This window comes from Canis lupus, chromosome 21 (assembly GCF_011100685.1).
Source record: "Canis lupus familiaris isolate Mischka breed German Shepherd chromosome 21, alternate assembly UU_Cfam_GSD_1.0, whole genome shotgun sequence".
In the NCBI taxonomy this organism is placed as follows: Eukaryota; Metazoa; Chordata; class Mammalia; order Carnivora; family Canidae; genus Canis; species Canis lupus.
Window position 1 is genome coordinate 4,757,766 of NC_049242.1, and position 21,572 is coordinate 4,779,337.

Consider the following 21,572-nt stretch of genomic DNA (forward strand, 5'->3'; position numbering starts at 1 on the left):
AGATCAAGTCCTGAGTTGAGCTTCCTGCTTCTCCCCCTCCCTCTGCCCCTCCCCCCTGCTAATGTGTGCTGTCTCTTTCTCTCTCTCTCACTCTCTCCTGCACTCTCTCTCTCAATTAAATAAATAAAATCTTAAAAAAATAATTAAAAATAAGTAAATAAGATGCTAAGTAGTAACATGAAAACATATGAAAATATTTAACACTCTGATAAAGATGAAAAATATTCAAAGTAGAAAACTGTAAGTCTATGTTTGAACAGTGAATTAACACCTTAATGATAAAGGATAAAGGAAAAGAGCATTAAATATAACCACAGTTACAAAAAATAATAAAATTAAAAATAACCACAGTTATAGATCTTCCTCTACTTATGATGAGGTTACATCCTGATAAGCTCATCATGGGCTGAAATTATTGTGAATCAAAAGTACATTTAATATACTGACTTACTGAATATCACAGCTTCACCTAGCCAACCTCAGAACACTTACATTAGTCTACCACTGGGCAATATTATCTAACACAAAGACTATTTTAAAATAAAGTGCAGAATATCTCATGTAATTTATTGAATTCTGTACTGAAGTTAAAAAAGAGAATGGTTGTATGGATTCAGAATGGTTGTAAGCATATTGGTTGCTTACTTTCATGATAACATGGTTGACTGGGAGCTCTAGCTTGCTGCCACTTCACAGCATCACAAGAGGATCACCCAACATATCTCTAGCCTGAAAAAAAGATCAAAATTCAAAATTTGAAGTCCAGGGGCACCTGGCTGGTTCAGTCAGTGGAGAATACAATTCTTGATCTTAGGGTTATAGATTCAAGTCCCACATTGGGTGCAGAGATTACTTAAAAACGAAATCTTAAAAAAAAAAATTAAAGTGCAGTTTCTATAGCTTTCACGCCATCTTATGTCAAAAAATCATAAGTCAAACCATCCCAAGTCAGGCACTACTTGTATAATAATTTAGTAACAAATTTACAGCATCAAAAGAGGTAAATTGTGACATCAAAAATATAAAAGGAGAGGAATAAAAGGGTGGAATCTTTATAGGAAAATGGAGATAAATTGCTATCACCATAAAATAGACTATTTTATCTGTGAGATAGTCATGATAACTAAAAAGCAAAAATTTAGAGTCAAGTCAAAAAACATAACAAAAGGAAGACTGAGCAAATCACCTGGAAAACCACAAACTTTCAAATGTAGGAAGAAATGAAAAAAGAAACAATAAGAGATAAAATAACCAGAAGTTAAAAGATAAAATGGCAGTAGTAAGTTCTCACATATCAATAATCCTTCTAAGTGTAAATGGATTGATTCCACCAATCAAAAGGCAGGGTAGTAGGATGGATTAAAAAAAAAAAACCCAACTATACACTGCCTACCAGAGTTTCATTTCTACTTTAAAGACACATAGGCCAAAGTAAAGGGATGGAAAATATTCTATGAAAGTGAAAATCAAAAGAAAGCAGGAATAACCATACTTACACAAAATAAACATCCAGCCAAAAGTGGTAATAAGAGACAAAGAAGGTCAGTATGTAATGATAAAAGGGTCAATACATCAAGAATATATAAAACATGTTACTGGATAAGGGGTTGATAACCAAAACATAAAGAATTCACATAACTCAATAATAACAAAACAATTCTATTTAAAAAATGGTCGAAGAGTGGGCGCCTGGGTGACTCAGTCAATTGAGCGTCCAACTCTTTATTTTGACTCGAGTGACTATCTCTGGGTCATGAGATTGAGCCCTGTGTTGGGCTCCACACTCAGTGGGGAATCTGCTTGATATTCTTTCCCTAAGCCCCTCTCCCCACTCTTACGACACACACATATGTGCTCTCTCTTTCTTTCTCTCTCTCTCTCTAATAAATAATTTTTTTTAAATGGTCAGAACTAGGGCAGCCCCGGTGGCACAGCGGTTTGGTGCCCCAAGCCGCCTGGGGTGTGATCCTGGAGACCCGGGATCGAGTCCCGCATTGGGCTCCCTGCATGGAGCCTGCTTCTCCCTCTGCCTGTGTCTCTGCCTCTCTCTTTCTGTGTCTATGAATAAATAAATAAAATATTTTTTTAAAAAATGGTCAGAACTAAATAGCTATGAAAAGGTGCTCAACATCAGTAATCATCAGGAAAATGCAAATCAAACCACAGTAAGATATCACCTCACATCTGTTAAAATGGGGATCATCATGAAAACAGAAGATAACAAACGTTGGCAAGTATGTGGAGAAAAGGCAATGTTTGTACTCTGTTTTTTGGAGTATAATTTGGGCCAACCACTATGGAAATACAGAGACGCATCATAAAATTAAACATAGGTCTACCACATGATCCAGAAATTCCACTTCTGGGTATATACCCAAAGGAAATGAAAACAAGATATTGAAGGGAATGAAAACAGGATATGTGCTTCCATGTTGATTATAGAATTATTCACAATAGCTAAGATATGGAAACAACATAAGTGCCCATCAAAGATGAATGAAAAGAATATTACTCAACCATGACAAAGAAGAATATCCTGCCATTTATGACAACACGGATGGATCTTGAGCACATTACAAGTGAAATAAGTCAGATAGAGAAAGACAAGTACTGTATAATATCACTTACAATATGGAATCTAAAAAAATTCAAATTCATAAAACCATAGGGTAAAATGGTGGTTAACAGTGGATGAGGTGTGGGTATAGGAGAGTTGCTCTTTAAGGGTACAAATTTACACTGAACAGTAAATAAGCTGTAGAGATCTAATGCACAGAATAAGAATATAGATAACAATACTGTATTATAATCACCAAATTTGATGAGAAACTAGATTTTACCAAAAAGATAATTGTGTAATGTTATAGAGGTGCTAATTATCACTACAATGGCAATCATATTACAATATATAAGTGAATCAAATTAACATGTTGAAAATCTTAATGTATTATATGTCAAATAGATTTTAACAAAAATGTTTTTTAAAACACAGTGATTATTGATATAGCTGGACTTATTTCTACATTTGTTACTGTTTTCTACCTATTGCTTTTGTTCTTTGCTCCTGTTTTTGTCTTCCATGATTTTTCTGCCTTTTGTAGTTTTAATTGAGCATTACATATGGTTCCATTTTCTTTCCTTTCTTAGCTTACCTCAGCTTCTTTTTTTTTTCACTATTTTAGCAGGTGCCCTAGAGTTTACAGTCTATATTTACAGCTAATCTAAGTCTGCTTTCAAGTAACAGTATACCACTTCACAGGTAATGTGAACACCTTATAATATGAAATTAGTCCCAATTCCTCCCTCTGGTGTCTTATGTCTTTGCTGTCATTCATTTAACTGATATATAAATGTACATAACCACACATATGACACATAGGATATATATGTAAGCATACATAATCAAATACACTGTTGCTGTCATTGAACAAACTTTTATCTGTTGCATCAATTATGAATAAGAAAACCAAGTTTTTATTTTACCTTTATTCCTTCTTCTATGTTCCTCCTTTTATTTATGTAGATCCAAGTTTCTGACTTACATTATTTTCCTTCTCTCTAAGGAATTTCTTTTAACATGTCCTGCAAGACGTATCTACTGGCAATAAAGTCTCTCAATTTTTATTTGTCTGAGAAAGTCTTTATTTCCCCTTCATTTTTGAAGGATGATTTAACAGAGTAGAGAATTCTAGGTTGGTGGTTATTTTCTCCCAAAACTTTATTTTGCTCCTCTCTATTCTTGCTTACATGGTTTCTGAGAGGCATTGGATGTAATTCTTATCTTTGTTCCTCTGTAGGTAAGGTTTTAGAGGTTTCTATAGTGATATCCTAAAGCACAGAGATTCTTTTTTTAAAAAACTCTTTTTTTAATATTATTTATTTATTTATTCATGGGAGACACACTGAGAGAGAGGCAGAGGGAGAAGCAGGCTCCATGCACCGGGAGCCCGACGCTGGACTCGATCTCAGGTCTCCAGGACCACGCCCTGGGCCAAAGGCAGGCACCAAACCACTGAGCCCTCCAGGGATCCCCCAAGCACAGAGATTCTTAAGCTGTGCTCAGTCTACTAATTAGCCTATCAAGGGCATTCATTTTTTGTTACAGTGTTTTTGATCTGCAGCATTTTTGTGTGTGTTTTTCCTTAAGATTTCCATCTCTCCATTTACATTGCCTGTCTATTCTTGTACACTGTCTTCTCTATCCATTAGAGCCCTTAACATATTAATAATAGTTGTTTTAAAGTCTCAGTCTTATCTAACTTCCTTGCCACTTCTGGTTTTGATGCTGGCTCTACTCTGTCTCTTCAAAATGTGTTTGGTGCCTTTCGGTATGTCTTATTAAATTTTTCTTGGTAGTTAGACATGATGTCCTGGGCAAAAAGGAACTGTAAATAGGCTTTTCATGAAGTGATGTTAAACTGGGGTGGGGGGGGGGTGTTCTATAATCCTGTGATTAGGTCTCAGTGATTAGTGAGCCTCTGCCTTTGTACTGTGAACTTCACGGGTGTTTTTAGTTTGGTTTTTTTTTATTTCCTCCATCGACTTTACAGAGAAGAGGTTGGCTAGAGTGGGCGCAAGTTGGGTATTTCCTTTCCCCTTGGTCAATTAGGCTCTGATAATTCTGCAGCAGGTCAGGCTCTTGCTCTAGTTAACTAGTATCCCCTGAGGTCAGGCATTGTTAAGAACAATGTGCTCTGGTGTGTTGCAGAATAATTGCTTTTTCCCTCCCCCTGCTGGAAGCACAAAAGAATTTTTCTCTGATATTTACTGTGTGAACCTGGTTGAACACCTGGATATAAATCCCGTAAAATGGCAGGGCCCCTCCCATCACTGGGTCCCCTGATGTATTAACTCATGGACTTCTTCTCTCTTAGCCCCATCAATTGTCACTTGTAGTTCAGGTTTTTCTACCCTGGCACTGGCTCTGTGGAGATTTCTGCTCAAATAAACGGTGTCTTCCAGTTTGCCTGCCTGGCTCTGTAACCTTAGGGGTCATGCTTCGCCTTCTGTCCTCGCCTCTTTCATAGAGCCAATAACAGTGGTTGATTTTTAAGTCAGTTCAGCTTTTTTATTCGTTGCTGAGACATAATGGTGACTTTCGAGTTCCTTACATGCAGAACTAGAAAAACGGAAGTCTGTTCTTTTCATCTTGATAAAGACTCTGGGAGTTGGTTTATTGTTATTTCTATCTTATAAATGAGCACATGTGGTAAATGAAACTTGCCTAATGTCACTCAACTAATAAAAGACTGATTTAAATAAAAGAACTGGTTCTGGATGATCATAAAGCCCATTTTTTTACACTGCCTCTCAGCAAATATTTTATAGACATTAACATAATTTTTACATTATCTTAAAGAGGGACATTGAAAGACTTTATATGCCAGTACAATAAAACATTGGAAACAGAGAATATATTCTTCTGTAGAATAATCTCTCTCTGTGTCTGTCTTTCACACACACACATGCACACACACCACAAAACAACAGCAACCATGCATTCCAAATGGAAATCGGGGAAGATAGACCAGCACTCACTGACAATAGCTCTATGAAGGAATTCGATATTTTATCCGAATTAGTGGATATCTGCTGGCAAGCAGGTCCACAATTTATAACCTTTTCTGAAGCCTCCCTCCGATTCTGAGAAACAGCACTGGATTCCAGCATTTTGGGACACTGGCAGCTTGAATGAAATAGCCCCTCTGAACCTTCAAACTTTCCTGAGTGTGTGGGGCCAGAAGGTAAATTGGACATGAAACGTGCAGGAAGGCCTCAGGTTTTCTGAAAGTTTCTCATAGAAAGCCTTGGGATGGGATTTTCTCTGCCCTGGTCTGGAAGAGGACCCGGGAACTAACGATACAGGGCTCAGAGCACCGATGCTGAAGCAGCGGGTATGCCCTTGATAGAGTGAAGAAGATGATGAGTAGGTGAATGGAGTCTCCTAACACCCTAAGGCTATGAAATTACAAGGAAAATGCTTTGCAGAGCAATTTATCCTACTACCCTTTAGGCATAGGAAGCCGAAAACCCACCCGCTGATAACCCACCAGCCCAAGTAAGCAGGGACTGCTGTGTCCCAACGTCCACGGGAGGAGCTCTACTCAATTAGAGCTTTACATTAGCAATAGAAGGTGGTAGTTAGAAAAAAAAAAAAAAAAAAAAAAAAAGATCTTTTGTGTACTAAGAGAAAATAACTCTCCACCTGGAATTCTATGCTAAACTAAACTATTTTCAAGAATGAAGAAAGATGAAGACATTTTCACACAAACAAAACTAAATGAATTTATCTACAACAGACTTCACTAAAGCAAATTCTAAAGGATGTTATTCCAGGAGAAAGAAAATAATTCAAAGCATGGGATCTGGACTATAGGAAATAAAGTACAGAGAGTTGATAAATAGATAAATCCAAACTAACATGACCATATAAAAATAGTAATAATGTCTAATTTGTAAGGTAGGAAAGGGGAATTAGAATCAACCTAAAGGACTTGACATATATATTGGATATATTTATGGCATATATCTTGAGAAAGTAGTGATCTGAGTTGGTATTTTCAGTGTTTCAGAGCTTTGCTTAGAAAGGTAAATATCCTGATTTACTTCACAAGTTGCCAAGAAAGAAAAAAAAAAAAAAAGAAAGGAAGGAAGGAAGGAAAATACTACCCAAAAAAGTGGATAAGGGAGTTGTAATGAGGAAAAAGAAAAGAAGAAAAATTGGCTACCCCATCCCCAACAAAAGGAAAAAAGAGAGAATGAAAAAATAGGACAAAACAAGATTTTATAAAAATCCAAATACATTAGCAGAATTAATACTTTTAATTACTTCAATTAAAAGACAAAGATTATCTGTTGCATTCAAGGAATTTTTAGCCATATTCTATTTCAAGAAATACAAACTGAAAACTTTAAGAAAGCAGAAAATTTTTAAGTAAAAAGATAGAAAATATATGCTAGGGCAGCCCGGGTGGCTCAGCGGTTTAGCGCCGCCTTCAGCCCAGGACGTGATCCTGGAGTCCCGGATGGAGTCCCACATCAGGCTCCCATCATGGAGCCTGTTTCTCCCTCTGCCTGTGTCTCTGCCTCTCTCTCTGTGTCTCCCATGAATAAATAAAATCTTTTTAAAAAAGAAGAAAAGAAAGGAAAGAAGAAAGAAAGAAGAAAGAAGAAAGAAAGAAAAGAAAGAAAGAAAGAAAGAAAGAAAGAAAGAAAGAAAGAAAGAAAGAAAGAAAGAAAGAAAAAGAAGAAGAAGAAGAAGAAGAGAAAGAAAGAAAGAAAGAAAGAAAGAAAGAAAGAAAGAAAGAAAGAAAGAAAGAAAGAAAAGAAAATGTTTGCTAGTTAAATTCTAACCAAATTAAGTTTGTATTATCAGATGTAGTGGGCTTTGAAGCAAAAGTTATAGAAATAAAAAGATTCATATACAACTAAAGAGTTTGATTCATAAGGAAAATAGAATCAACAGATCAAGTAATCATTTCTGAAGATTAATTTCTTTAGTTATGGAGCATCCTAAACTCACAAATTTAAAAATGGATTGCCAAAAATTTGACCTGTGAAACATACAAAAATACATTCAGATGTAGAACTTTCCTAGCACATTAATTTTTTGCTAGAAAATTACCTAGGGCACCATGTAGTGGCAAACAAGGCTTCAATGCCATGCCAAGTTGAATTAAAATCTAAGTCAGGAAAGACTTCTGAAAAGATGACAGAGCAGGAATGTCTTAAATTCAACTAATCCCACAGAAACACCTAGATGACAGCCATATCGGTGTAACCAATCCAGAAAACAATCCGAAGAATGATAGAACAGACTTTCCATCGGCAATCCTAGACAGGAGGCCAGTTTGGAAAGGGTAAGAGAGACAGAGATTGGGAACCAACTTCCTGGCAAGACTAACCACAAACGAGAGGGATATCACAAGCATGAAGAAGGGAGAGGAGAAGACTCACACCAAGTACCCCAGACACAGGGAACCTAATGGGAAACTGAGTCCCTGCCCTTAAAGACCCAGCATAAAAAACAACCCTGCTGAGATAGAAGCTACAGCATAGAAGCAGCAGTTTGAAAAGCACATAGGATATACATAAAGATTTATTTACTAACCTCAGGACATGTGCTGAAGGGGCAAGGTTCCTTAGAACTTCTCTAAGAACAAAAGAGCTGGTGAATGCCCTCCTCCCATCCCCAGCCTAGACAGCTAGACACTGGTAGGAATGAGCATAAACAGTCTCCACTTACCTTGCTAACTCTGCACCCTCTATTCTCCACATACTCCTATAGGTCTGCCCTCTCTCTGGGATCCCTGGGTGGCTCAGCGGTTTAATGCCTGCCTTTGGACCAGGGCCTGATCCTGGAGTCCCGGGATCAAGTTCCACATCAGGCTCCCTGCATGGAGCCTGCTTCTCCCTCTGCGTCTCTCATGAATAAATAAATAAAATCTTTAATAAAAAAAAAAAAAAAAAAAAGATCTGCCCTCTCCATCCTGCTCCACTTGCTGGGAGTCCCTTCAAAGCAGCTCCTCCATATCACATTCTGCAAGTGCCACCAAAGGGAATAGTGACACCCCAAAGTGACTCCTGCCCCTGGGATGGAGGAAAATAACCACATTTATCGGTTTAACTGTAGCCCCAGCAGATGATTTGGGAGCAGATATCTGATCTTACTACCAGCCTCCACTAACAAAAACTTCTCAGGAGACGAGGCAGAGAGAGCACCCAGCAGTTTGGTGCTACTCCCAGTTTCAACAGATGGACTGGGAGCAGATATCTGGTTTGACTGCAAGTCCTATCCACCAATAAAAGCTTCTCAGGGTATATCACAGAGAAAGCACCATGCAATTCAGTGTGACCACAGCCCTGGAAAACTGGCTGAGGGCAGGCGTCTGTTCTGACTGCTGGAAATACCCAACTTATAGCCCAAGGCACCACAGACTGGCCCCTTAACAGCTCGGGACCAAATCCTGCCCACAACAGGCAAAGTTGGCCACTGCAGCTGACTGCATTGAAGGTGAATGTGCTTCAGCCACATGCAACCCTCATAGGAGACAGCCCTGAGGCACTGGATTCTGCTGAATAAGGGACATTGCACTACAGGACACCTGAGAGCCTCCTCCTCATAAGGCTCTACTTGTGAGGTCAGGAGACATAGCTGACTTGCTGACTTTCATAATACATAGAAACAAATACAGCAACAAACAAAATGAGGAGACAGAGGAATATGTCCCAAACGAAAGAATGTGGCAAAACTACAGCAAAATAACTAAATGAAACAGAGATAAGCAATATGCCTGATAATGAATTCAAAGTAATGGTCATAAAGGTGCTCAATAGACTTGAGATAAGAGTGAAGGATCTTGGTGAGATCTTCAACAAAGAAATAGAAAATATTGAAAAAAATCAAAGATGAAGAACTCAATAACTGAAATTAAAAATACACAATAAAGAATCAATAATAGCCTAGAAGAAGCAGAAGAACAGATCATTGAACTGGAAGACAAAGTATTGTAAAGCAACCCAGCTGAACAACAAAAAGAATAAAGAATAATAAAAAATGAAAATAGGATAAGAGAACTCAGTGACATCATCAAACATAATAGTATCTGGAAAAAGTACAAATACATGGAAGTTAAATAACATGCTACTAAACAATGAATAGGTTAACCATAAATCAAAGAAAAAAATAAAAAAATACATGCATACAAATGAAAATGAAAACACAATGGTCCAAAATCTTTGGGATGAAGCAAAAGTGCTTCTAAGAGGAGTTTATAGCAATACAGGTATACCTCAAGAAGCAAAACAAACAAACAAGCAAAAACTCAAATAAACAACTTAGCCTTATACCTAATGGAGCTAGAAAAAGAAAAACAAACAAAACCCAAAACCAGTAGAAGGAAGGAGATAATAAAGATTAGAGAAGAAATAAATGATATAGAAACTTAAAAACAATAAACCAGGAGCTGTTTCCTTGAAAAGATCAACAAAATTGATAAACCTCTAGCCAGACAAAAGAAGAAAGAAAGAAAGAAAGAAAGAAAGAAAGAAAGAAAGAAAGAAAGAAAGAAAGAAAGAAAGAAAGAAGGAAGAAGGAAGAAGGAAGGAAGGAAGGAAGGAAGGAAGGAAGGAAGGAAGGAAGGAAGGAAGGAAGGAAGGAAGGAAGGAAGGAAAAAAAGAATACAGGCCAATATCTGATCAACATAGATGCAAAAATCCTCAACAAATTACTAGCAAACTGAATCCAACAATCCATTTTTTTTTTAAATTCACCACAATCAAGTGGGAATTATTCCCAGGATGCAAGGGTGGTTCAATATTTGCAAATCAATCAAGGTGATATATCACTTCAGCAAGGGAAATGAAAAAATATGATCACTTCATTAGATGCAGTAAAAGTATTTTGACAATGTACAACATCCGTTCATGGAAAAACTCTCAACAAAGTAGGATTAAAGGGACTATACCTCAACATAATAAAGGCCATATATGAAAAATTCACAGCCAATATCATACTCAGTGGTGAAAAACTGAAAGCTTTTCCCCTAAGGACAGGAACAAGACAAGGATGTCCGCTCTCACTACTTTTACCAATATAGTACTAGAAGTCTTGCCACAGTAGTCAGACAAGAGAAAGGAATAAAAGACATCCAAATTGGTAAGGAAGAAGTAAAATTTTCACTATTTTCAGATGATATGATACTATAAATAGAAAACTCTTAAGACTCCACCAAGAAACTGCTAGAACTGATAAATTCTCAAAAGTCCCAGGACACAAAATCAATGTACAGAAATCCACTGCATTTCTGTACACCAATAATGAAGTCTCAGAAAGAGAAATTAAGAAAACAATCTCATTTACAAATTGCACCAAAAAGATAAAATACATAGGAACAAACCTAACCAAGGAGGTAAAAGACCTGTACTCTGAAAACTATAAAACATTGATGAAAGAAACTGAAGATGACACAAATAGAAAGACATTCTATACTCCTAGATTGAAAGAACAACTATCATTAAAATATTCATACTATCAAAAGCAATCTAAAGATTTAATGCAATTCCTATGAAAATACCAATAGCGTTTTTCCCAGAATACTAAAATTTGTATGGAACCACAAAAAAACTCAAAATAGCGAAAAGCAATCTTAAAAAAAAAGAAGAAATCTGGAGGTATCACAATCCCAGATTTGAAGATATACTGCAAAGATGTATTAATCAAAATAGTATGATACTGGCACAAAAATAGACACATTGATCGATGGAATGGAGTAGAGATTCCAGAAGTAAACCTATGCTTTCATGGTCAATTAATCTATGACAAAGGAGGCAACAATATAAAATGGGGGGAAAGACAGTCTCTTCTATATGGAGCTGGGAAAACTGGACGGCTACAAACAAAAGATTTAAATTGGGCCAGTTTAATACCATATACAACAATAAACTAAAATGGATTAAAGACCTAAATTTGATGCCCAAAACCACAAAAATCCTCAAAGAAAACAGGCAGTAATTTCTTTGACATCAGCCATAGAAACATTTTTCTAGCTATGTCTTCTTTTACAAGGAAACAAAGGCAAGGGCCCCTGGGAGGCTCAGTCTGTTAAGCATCTGCCTTCAGCTCCTGCTTCAGGGTCTTGGGATTGAGTCCCAAGTTGGGCTCCCTGCTTGGTGGGGAGTCTGCTTCTTCCTCTCCCTTTGAATCTCTTCCCACTCTTGCTCTCTCTCTCTCTCTCAAATAAATAATTAAAATCTTTTTTAAAAAAAAGGAAACAAAAGCAAAATTAAACTATTAGGACTACAACAAAGTAAAAAGTTTCTGCACAGCAAAGGAAACCATCAGCAAAACTAAAAGACAATCTACTGAATGGGAGAAGATATTTACAAATGATATATTTGATAAGCAGTTAATATCCAAAATATATACAGAACACATACAACTCAGTGCACGCACACACACACACACAAATACAACAAACAATTCAAAATAAAAGTGGGAAGAGGCCCTGAATAGACATTTTTCCAAAGGAGATCTACATACAGGTGGGCAATGGACACATGAAAAGATGCTCAACACTATCATCAGGGAAATGCAAATTAAAACCACCATGAGATGTCACTTTACACCTATCAGAATGGCTAGAATCAAAAATACAAGAAAACAAGTGTTGCAAGGATATGGAGAAAAAGGGACCTTGTGCACCATTGGTGGGAATCTAAATTGGAGCAACCACTGTGGAAAACAGTATGGAGGTTCCTCAAAAAAAAAATAAATAAATAAAAACAGTATATGATCCAGTAATTGTCCGAGAAAGAGAAATACCATATGACTTCACTCGTGTGAAATTTAAGAAACAAATGAACAAACAAAATACAGACTCATAAATTCAGAGATCAAACTTGTGTTTGCTGGAGGGGAGGTGAATAGGGGCAAAGATGAAATGGGTGAAGGGGATTATGTGATAAGCACTGAAAAATGTATAGAATTGTCTAATCACTACATTATACACCTGAAACTAATATAACACTGTATATTAATTATGTTTGAATAAAAATAATAAGTAAATAATAAAATCTAAGTCAGTATCTTAATCAGTAAAAAGGGAATATTAATACTCTACCTCTTAGAATTGACTTAAAAATGGAATAAAGTATATAAGGCAACTGAGACACTGCTTACAACATAAAATACTTTGGTAGCTTGTTAACTTTGTCCAATAAAAGACTATAAACTCTCTCCACATAAAATCCTATGGATTTTCCTCTTTTTTCTAATATAACAAAGTATCTGGGCTCCTCTGAGATTTGTGTTCACTTTAGTATCCAACTTTCTGAACCACAGAGTCAGATCCTCATATTAGAAAAGAATTTCTAGTGACTGGTACAAGGAAAAATTCTCTCTCCTTAGTTTTATTTTTGGCTCTTCGCAATCACATTCTTAACAAAGGGCTTTTTCCTCGGGTCCTCATATGTTTGACTCTCATTCAAGGTTTTTGCTCTGACCTGTTGTAATTTAATTTACTACAATTCCACTATCAGCATTATTAGACAGGAACATTTCATTTTTTAACATTTACGTAGCCATTTTTAAACTTCTAAATGCTTTTACAATTTTCCTTTAAGTAATGATTTCCCAGAATAGCCCTTTGTAATAGTTAAGCTATATTTGAAAGAATGGTGAAGAAACTGGAAAGGGTCCAAAGAAGAGCAGGGAAAATGATTAAAGGGAGAGAAAATAAATTACCTCAGAGTAAGTTAGAGTTGGAGTTAGAAAGGAAAGGTAGGATGTGAAGGGTCTAATTCTCCAAACCCTCATATGAACCACGGCTAGGGGCACTGGAAAACTATGATGGAAAAGCCAGCACACACACTTCTGAACCACAAGGATGAAGGAAATCTTCAAGGTCTACTTCTATTTCCAACTCCTGATTATTCAAGCCATTTTCTGATTATTCACCAAATTTATAATATACATCAGAAATAGCAAACTGGTTGCATTCTATGAGCTAACTGATTAATTGGTGACAATTGATATTCTGAAGATTATGAGTTCATTCATATAATGAGTTGGGTTTCAGAAATCCTGGGGATTAATTTCATATCCAATTATGACTCACTGGGAGACTAGGATATATTAAAACCTTGAGATAATTACTACTTGGGTCATCCAAGGAAAAAGCTATCTTATGTTCTCACTTAAACATCTGTCCTTATTCTGAGAACAAGAATATAGCTCACAACACTCCCTTAGGCTATTCCCCAGAATCAATGTCTCTGCTGGCTATCCCCTATCCACCCTCCTATTTGTCACCCTGTTCTGTGACTTGGGAAGTTACATCAGATGGTCTTCAAGCCTTTTAGCTTTCAGTTGGATTCACCCAATGGGAAGTACGGGCAGATCAGAGAGCAGGAGAATGAAATCAAGATATTTCCTCCTTAAGTCACCCCCTGCCACATAGCCCTCATTAGTTGAGGTTCCACCAAAGTTCATTGCTCCTTTCAGGAGATGCTCCCCATGTAACTCTCTCTCTACCTTGTGGTAACCACTTCTCTTCCTTGGGTCCTTACAGTTACTAGGTCTAGGCACTGCACCCTCCCTTATTGGTTTCTTTAACCGTAATTACAACTTGGTTAAGTAATCCCTTTGTTAAGCTGTGCTTAAATTGCCCACTTTGAATATGCAACGTGTTTTCTTCCAAAATCCTGACTCATAGAATATCCCATAAAATTGTACACATATATAATCAATGAATATGGGTGCTTATGCAAGATTTTCCTAAGGCTCCACAATTCAAAATTATATACACATTCCTGGTGCTGAAATGATGAATAACCTCTAATATCACTGTGTGATAAACTTCACAGTGTTGTCTGGTTTTAAGCTGATGCAAATATCAGCCATCATTTTATTATGTATATCACCAGATTATTCTGTTTATACAGTTGAAACCAACAGTGGTCAATAGAGTTCTGTGACTTTGGTCTTTCTGAAGCATCTGCTCAAAAACTTTTGATTTCCAGGGACTGACAACGTGCTGGATGTCTTAGAACACTCCTGTGTTTTCCTTTATTCTCATACTCGCAGTACTTCTGATACCAGATGTGTGGGGTTTTCCCCTACACCAACCAACTTTCTGATGCCAGCTGAGTGCCCTACAGTTCAATTCAGTTCTGGCACTATCCCTCTGGAGTAGCATCAGATCCCACAGCTTAAGGAGTCAACTACACAAGACTCCCTCCATTTCAGAAGCCTAACTCAAGCCGCAGATTGTCAACTGTATTTCTGATCGACCAAGTATAAATCCAGGTTCCCATGACCCCTTCTTTGGGTTGGATCATTTGCTAGATCAACTCACAGAATGCAGGGGAACACTTACCAGTTTTCCAATTTATTGTTAATAAAGGATATAAATGATACAGATGAACAATCAAGTAAAAAAATACATAAGATAAGATCTAGAAATATCCGGAGCGCAGGAACTTCTGTGCCCATTGAGCTGAGATGTACCATTCTTCCAGATTGTGGGTATGTTCACCAACCAGAAAGCTCTCCAAACACCAAACTTTGGGCATTTTTATGGAGCTTCATCAGATAGGCATGATCACTCATGAATCCTATTCTCAGCCTCGCTCCTCTCCAGGAGGATAGAAGTAGGGCTGAAAGTTCCAAGCTTCTGATAATAGCTTGGTCTTTCTGATGACCAGCCTCCATCCAGCAACCCACCAACCATCACCTCATTAAAAGAAAAGACACTCCTATCACCCAAGAAATTCCAAGGGATTTGGGAGTTCTGTGTCAGGAACAGAATTCAAAATCAAAATTAGAACAAAACATGTCCCTAGTGATCTGATAACTTAGGAAATTGCAAGGGTTCCAGGAATCAGAGGCAGAAACCAACATGTAAATAATTTCTATTATTTCACACTGGGATATTTTCTGAACTCTACCATGATTAAGCATCCAAATTTTTCCAAATTCAAAGTATGCTAAGTTTCTAACATCGCCAGGTAATATATTACTTGGGGTTTGTGGCGACAATCCAGAATCCAGAACACAATAAAATGAAAAGTCACTTTTCCTGGTCCCCCTTCCTCAGAGAGCTCACAATCTAGTAGATGAGGTAGAGATATGAATCCACAAACATTAGACAAAATGTAATAATAATTCAATATTCATTGAACATGTAACAGGCAAAGTGCTAGGCACTGACGATAAAAACAATGCATAAAAATGGCCCCTATTCTCAAAATGCTCACAATCTAATAGGAAATCAGACACATTGAAATTCTTAGTACTGGAAGTGTAATAAATACTTAAAAGAAATACAAACCAAAAAAGCAACTAATTCTTGTCATGAAACATTTGAGAAGGCATCATGGAGGAGATGGCAATGGAGGAAGATGAGTCACCTGCCAAGGGAGAATCAAAGAAAACTGAAATTATATGGCATGTTTACAGAATGAAAAGTAAACATGTGAGCAGAGCATAAGATAGAAACACGAAAAGCAAAATTAGGCATATAGACCCTGGAGGAATAAATTGAATAGATAAAGTTATCACCAAGGATGCATTATTCACTGGGCTATTGTAGAGGTTAGAGCAAAGTAGCCATCACATGTATTTGAATGAAATGAAAATAGATCAACATGGCAGATAGGTTGAGTTTTTCCTTCCCTACTACATACTCGGTTCAGCTTCACTCCTACCTGACTTCTGACTCCCACCTTGCAAAGAGAGAAACAGGTAAGAGAAAGCAAGAGGCCAGCACGTGTCCAAGACATGAATGGTCTTGATCACAATTTACAAAAATCTTGAGACTCTACTATAATTTCTCAAGCACTATACTAGGCACTAAGGGAAATACAAAGGAACAACTTTTCCTTACTTTTTCGCCCCATCGTTTCATAAAACAAAAACAAAACAAAATAAAACAAAACGAGGAAAACAGTGCTGTGAAATAACTTGTTCAACGTCATGCACCTATGTGAAGGCAGCCTTGGAAACACCCCAACATCTGGGATGCTGCAAGTACCACTGAAAGCAGGGAACATCACCTTGCTTCCCTAACTGCTTTGAAAGTAGCTAAATACTATAAACAATGCTTATCAAGAAACTATACCATTTCATCAGTTACACTTATGATAGTGATAAATTAAGATTCGTAAACACTTTGCAGGTTGATGAGTATTCTGACTGATTTTGTAAATTACTACACCAGGTTAATTTTTCCTTGTAGATACTCTGAGCAGCCACAGAAACTCCCTGTCAAGGACTGGCGAGAACAACACAGCCTGCCCCATTCACCCTCTCTGTTAGTCAGTGCCCGGCCAAAACACAAACAAACAAATTACCATGCCAGACAATTTCACACAGAGAATTTAATAACAGAAATTAATTATGAAGATCTTTGAAGTGCTGAAATAGCAGCTTGGGGAGGGTGAGGCAGCCAAGATCAGCAACTGCAAGCAGCAGCTGACACCCTAGCTGCCACTAGGGCTAGAGGGACAAAGGAAGGCGGTGCAGTTACTGAAACTCCAGAGCTTGGCCGCTAGTGGAAGCTGGGTTCTGTCTAGAGCCTAGGATTGAGAGGAAAAGGCTGACTGGAGAGAGCTGGAACCACATAGAAAGTGTGATCTGCGTCAGAGAGGCAGAGAAGGAGTGAGAGAGGGAGACTGGGACCTTGCCCTCCTTCCATCACGTGCTTATCACTAGAGTAGTGGGTATTTCTCTCTACTCTAATTGCCTGTTTATTTATCCATCTATACCAATGCTTCCCAATGGAAAGCAGGACAAAGAAGCCTGAGAAATATAGTTTGCAGGAGTCCTATCAAAACAGGGAAATGGCAGCCAATGCATCTGAGCTCAAATATACTAATGTCCTGCACGCTCTAAAATTTCACCCTTGCCATTAGTAAGATGTCCCAAGTCTCCTTGCTCCTCTTTGTCTGCGTGCCTTTCTCCAAGGAAGGGCAAAGTTTGTGTCCACACCCATTTATTTGTGAGGAGTCACTGGGTCCCTTAGGAATATAGTGCACCTAAAGAGAGGTTACTGCAGGAAAAGCGGTGTAATCACTCCCTGGAGAACAGATCAGAGATTGTTTCCTTTGACAGTTTAATATTCAGAATCTCCAAAAAGAATGCCTAATAGCATCATCGAGCTATTTCATGAATATTTGGTCCTAAAAGCAATGGTGATCACTTATGGATTCAGAACATTAAAAATTGCCTCCTCCTTTTTTGCGAGCAATTTCTTAAAGCCCCCTTTTAGGTACATTTGGACACTCCCAACTGCAAAGCCTGTGAACTGTGATGACACCCTAATCCCTAGCATTCTCTGAACACTTTAGAATGCCATGTATTGGGCTAAGCACTTCTGGGAATCATTTAATGCTCCCAATCTTCCCCACCCCCCATGAAGTAGGTACTAGTAAAACACACAGTCTAGAGATAAATGAAATGAGAGGAAGTTAAATAAATTATCCATGGTTACATGGCTTGGCAGACTAATACTCTAACATGGGATTTAAAGACAATAGAGCCCTTCCTTTTAATCATTATGCTGGCTAGTAAAATGCTATACAGCATTTATTTGTTTGCATCTCTCTCTTCTTCAATAGAATACAAATGAAAAAGAGGATTCAGTCTTATTTATACTCATATCCTCCTCATCTACCAAAAGTATTCATTTTCCATAACTGTGTTGAATGAGTAAAGGTTCAGTATGCTTTAATTTCGCACAAAATTGAACAAGGTAAAAGAACAACACAAAAAAGTGCATTCTCACCAAATATACAAACCTAAAATACTACAATTGCCTTCTTAATCTCACAACAGATTTATTCTAAAACTCAATTTTCTCTTTAACAACTCTCATGCCACCTAATATTGAAACATTTATTACCAAATGCATTTAAGTGCCTATCTGTGCATTCTAAACTCAAGCTCTCCAGATCAATAAAACTCAAATTGCTTTTTAAAAAGAGATTCTAACACTTATTTTTTAAATACTTCAAAAGCAAGATCAAGATTATAAATTGAGTTCAAACTCCAGAAAAACGCTAAGAAATATCAAAAAGTTTTCCATTTAATGCTCGGAAATTAGGAAAGATGAACATTGCATCTAAATACGCATTGTTTTTTTCAAATTGTCCCCACACTTAATTCAGCTATGCTTCACTGTTAAAGCTATCTTCTGAACTTCTTCCAAGAACTAGCTTCAGAATCACACACACAAAAAAAATGTTATTCTCACTTATATTTGCCTTGTTATCCATCTCCATTCTTAGTCCTTTGAGATCAGTGACTATTATCTGCTTCACCATTGTATTCCCAGCAGCCCACAGAGCACCTGTGAGCTGACAGTCAATGTTTGTAGAACGAAAACTTAGACAACGAATTCATCCACACCTGAGAAAGATTGAGATGTTTTTCCTTCTCACTCAAAAGAGGGTAATTTGATGGAAAAACTCTCAGCCATCCACTGACTCATCCTGACTTTCGTGTCACCATATGGGATCAGTACCTCTCTTAATAGTTCCATAGCAATTTAAAAAAGTAACTTCTCCCTTGTTGGACTACGATGGCCATCCCATTGAGAAAAGTGTCTGTGGGGAGCTCAAAAAAGTTAAAGAGCCGTAGATACTCCTAGACCTAGTAATTAGCACTTTATATAACAGTGATAAGAAGTGATAAAATCTGAAACAAAAAGATACCAAAAGAGTACTCTATGGTGACCATCCTTTTCTGTTTGCCTGGAACAGTTCAGATACCACCTATTATCCTGGCATAATTATTTGCTGTGTCCATTTCATTCTCAAAAGTACTTTGATTTAGGTGACTGATTATATGATTGCTCCAATTTTAATTCATTAATAATTAGAACATCCCAAATCTCCTTCAGAATTGGTTCTGTTATTCTATCTTTCTAAACTGATTTCCTTATTATTCAGAATGTTTTCCTCTCCCATTCAGTACTTATTTTGCTATTACTAAAGTGAATGAGCAATTAAGTAAATATTATTCATTATTAAAACAAAGCTGCCAAAACATACACTTTTTGGTAAATAAAGGTAGGTTCTTGGCCTGTCTAAACCTGCATAAATGAAGATCATAAAGATAATAGAAATTTATGAGGTCTGGCACAATGATAACACATTAAAAACAATTTAAGACCAAAAGAGAAGGTTTCTAGGCTCTCTTCAGTGGAGTTTTTTTCAGTGTTGTAATTTTAAGACCAATTTTACCATAAAATTAAGGAAACTGCCTCATAGTCGTTCCATTTATTTCAACTATTTCAGCCATCCATGCGGATCACTCCAAAGTCAGTGAGGCCATGAAATCAGTATTGATCATAAAGACAATTGAAATTACTAAATCAAGCTCATAAGATTATATACATGACCTAACCTCAGTGAAGAAATAAAAACATATTTCTAATGTGATTTCACAGAAGATGTTTCATATGTCTTTGCTAAAGAAGAATTTTTTCTGAACCTGTTCAATGGCAGAGAATGTAGGTCATTTCATTTAATTCTCATTTACTCCTTCATTCCTACATAAACGCTAATTTTCTGATGCCCTAATAAGTGCCAAGCATAGTGTTACACACTCAATACGGCAAGGACACTACCACTGAGTAAACAGATATATAAAGATCATACAGACTGTTCAAGAGAACCATGCTTCAAATGTGATGCAATCACAGGAAAAAAGTGATTACCTGCATCAGGAATGAGATACGTTCTCACAGAGAAAAAAAAAAAAAAATTCCATAACATCGAGGGTCCTCTTTGATCTGCTCAGCTTTCTTCTCTATATTCATGTAATACTTTTCCCTTGCCTATAGTATCACACAACTGTCAATTTTCCCCATATTCCATATTTGTCCAGTTTCCCGGATTCACTATGCTATGTGGTATATCCATACACCAGGCACATGGAAATTCCTCTGACAGCTGTGTCCTCACCCAATATCTGTCTGATAGATTCCCATATCTTCTTTAAGACCCAGCTCATGCCATTCCTGACTATCAATCTGGAGACATTCCTTCTTCAAAATGTTTGCACTTTTTTCTATGCGCTTTAGGGTAGGGTTTTTGTTATAGTCACCTAGGATTCCATGATATCTTGCACTGTGCTTTCAACAAATATTTGTTGAATGAATTAATGAAAATTTGACCTAGATCTTCATGAGTACCATAAATTAATTAAAAGCTAACATTCCATATGTACATACTGACCATATAGCCTAGCAATTCCACTTCCAGTTATTTACTCAGGAGAAATAAAAACATATGTCCATGTAAAAACATGCAAATAAATAGCACTTTATTTATAATAGACAAAAAATGGGCATAGCCCAAATATCTGTCAAGCAATACTATCCAGCAGTAAAAAAAGAATTAATGGTTGATTCCTATAACCATTGGAATGGTTTTGATTCATTTGATAGTTGAATATCAAAAATGTTATGCTGGGGCAGCCTGGGTGGCTCAGCGCCACCTTCAGTCCAGGTTATGATCTTGGAGACCCAGAATCGAGTCCCATGTCAGGCTCCCTGCATGGAGCCTGCTTCTCCCTCTCCCTCTGCCTGTGTCTGTGCCTCTCTCTCTCTCTTTCTCTGTGTCTCTCATGAATAAAAAAATCTTTTTTAAAAATGTTATGCTGAGCAAAAAAAAAGTCTGACACAATTCAATTTATATGAAACTTTAGGAAAGATAAGTCTAATCCATAGAAGTAGAAAGCAGATCAGCAGTTGCCCAGAGCTGGGGGTGAAGAGCAGGTACTGAGTGAGAAGGGACACAGGACCACCTCTCCGGGTGAATAAAATATTCTATATCTTGAATGTGGTAGTGGCTACATAGGTGTTTACATTTGCCAATCATCAATCTTACACATAAAATGCATGCATTTTATTGTATACAAATTGTACCTCTATGAAAAGTTCATTGGTAAAAACTTTATAATAATTTGCATCTACAGGGGCATATCAGATTTTGAAGACCTGAAGCTTCTGGAATTTGAGTAGCCTCCTTTATAAAAAATACAAAATTGGATTAAAAGCTACCACTTA